We start from the raw sequence: 2,448 nt of genomic DNA, 5'->3' as shown, positions 1-2,448 counted from the left end.
CCACGGGAAGCTGTAAGGATAGAGGACATACCTGCATCCTATTGGACTCACTTGTCTTGGTTAAATCCAACTTATTTGACAACCTATGGTGCTGCTACTTCTGCTCATGGCAGTGCTGCTTCTGACAAGGCTGTTCTTTGGTGGGCCTAGGCGACATCACAATCTCCATGGTTACATACACAACAAAGGTCAGATGTTGTTTACACCTGGCCATGCCAGTGGTATTGAGTAGCATATCCCAGTGCTAAGGGTTATGGGTGCAACAATCTTTCAATGGGGAATAGCCGCACTGAGTTTGTCAAGTGCACCCATGTTTGCAACTCCAACAATACACACATATGTATGTATGTATGTATGTATGTGTGTATGTGTGTATGTGTGTATGTGTGTATGTGTGTATGTGTGTATGTATGTCTATCTATCTATCTATCTATCCACCCATCTATCTCTATATATATTTATCTCTCTCTCTCTATATATATGTATATATATATATATATATATATAATTTTTTTTTCTTTTAAATATATATATATATATATATATGTATATACATATAGAGAGAGAGAGAGATGGAAATACTTTTTTAAACATGTTTTCACCTCATTTTTACCTTCTTTTTTTCTTCTCTCCATGTTTTCCTTCTTTCCTATGCTGCTGCTTCTTATTTTTCTTCTTTTTCAGACCCTATCATTGCACTATTGCTTATTCAATACCACCAGCAGATGGAGACACTATATTACAACATTAGTTGTGAGCAGCAGTTTGTACAAACAAATGCCTCATAGCTGATGTCCTATCTACCTAGGCACATAGGCACCACCTATTGTCTTTTGCCTGCAGTAGGGACCCACTGGACTAGCCAGCAAGCAGCTGCAGCAGCAGCAGCAGCAAATAAACAGATAATCTTTCTTTCCAACACTGAAACCTGGTGGTGCACTTAATATATGCTACCAGATAGGGGACATATCAGATATTAAACTGATATAAACAGACACCACATTTGATACCAGCCAAAAGGAAGGATGATAAGTGATAACTGTGAAAGGGGAGGAACCAACGCTGTCCCCTTCACATGCACCATCACTACTTGTAGGAAGGGAGGCTGGCTGGCAGCCTCCCATACACACTCTGGCTGGGTGGCAGTCACCCACCAGTACACACAGCAGACCCTAAACCCATATCATTATTGCTAAGCAGGAAGATGGGAGTCCATTTCACTCTGATGGACCATTTTTAAATGCAATCCATAACCTGGCTTTGGCAGGAACCCTTCTTACTCCTCCTACTTGCATTTGATACTGGGTTTAGGATCTGCATAGGAAACACACACACACACACACACAAGCACACACTTACCTGTGTTGCCTGCTGACGCCTCCTTGGCTGTCCCCAAACGGTATAAAACCAACAGCCACGGGAAGCTGTAAGGATAGAGGACATACCTGCATCCTATTGGACTCACTTGTCTTGGTTAAATCCAACTTATTTGACAACCTATGGTGCTGCTACTTCTGCTCATGGCAGTGCTGCTTCTGACAAGGCTGTTCTTTGGTGGGCCTAGGCGACATCACAATCTCCATGGTTACATACACAACAAAGGTCAGATGTTGTTTACACCTGGCCATGCCAGTGGTATTGAGTAGCATATCCCAGTGCTAAGGGTTCTGGGTGCAACAATCTTTCAATGGGGAATAGCCGCACTGAGTTTGTCAAGTGCACCCATGTTTGCAACTCCAACAATACACACGTATGTATGTATGTATGTATGTGTATCTATCTATCTATCTATCTATCCACCCAACTATCTCTATATATATTTATCTCTCTCTCTCTCTCTCTATATGTATATATATATATATATATATATATATATATAATTTTTTTTTCTTTTAAATATATATATATATATATGTATATACATATAGAGAGAGAGAGAGATGGAAATACTTTTTTAAACATGTTTTCACCTCATTTTTACCTTCTTTTTTTCTTCTCTCCATGTTTTCCTTCTTTCCTATGCTGCTGCTTCTTATTTTTCTTCTTTTTCAAACCCTATCATTGCACTATTGCTTATTCAATACCACCAGCAGATGGAGACACTATATTACAACATTAGTTGTGAGCAACAGTTTGTACAAACAAATGCCTCATAGCTGATGTCCTATCCACCTAGGCACATAGGCACCACCTATTGTCTTTTGCCTGCAGTAGGGGCCCACTGGACTAGCCAGCAAGCAGCTGCAGCTGCAGCAAATAAACAGATAACCTTTCTTTCCAACACTGAAACCTGGTGGTGCACTTAATATCTGCTATCAGATAGGGGACATATCAGATATTAAACTGATATAAACAGACAAAACATTTGATACCAGCCAAAAGGAAGGATGAGAAGTGATAACTGTGAAAGGGGAGGAACCAACGCTGTCCCCTTCACATGCACCATCA

At 40.3% G+C, this 2,448-nt stretch overlaps 1 pseudogene; it reads right to left on the bottom strand.

Moving 5' to 3' along the window:
• Positions 1-929: 929 nt before the first annotated feature.
• On the bottom strand, positions 930-1,037 carry LOC130308596 (U2 spliceosomal RNA; annotated as a pseudogene).
• Positions 1,038-2,448: the final 1,411 nt, after the last annotated feature.

Source organism: Hyla sarda, unplaced genomic scaffold (assembly GCF_029499605.1).
Source record: "Hyla sarda isolate aHylSar1 unplaced genomic scaffold, aHylSar1.hap1 scaffold_1485, whole genome shotgun sequence".
Lineage (NCBI taxonomy): Eukaryota > Metazoa > Chordata > Amphibia > Anura > Hylidae > Hyla > Hyla sarda.
This window is presented reverse-complemented; position numbering and strand designations above follow the sequence as displayed.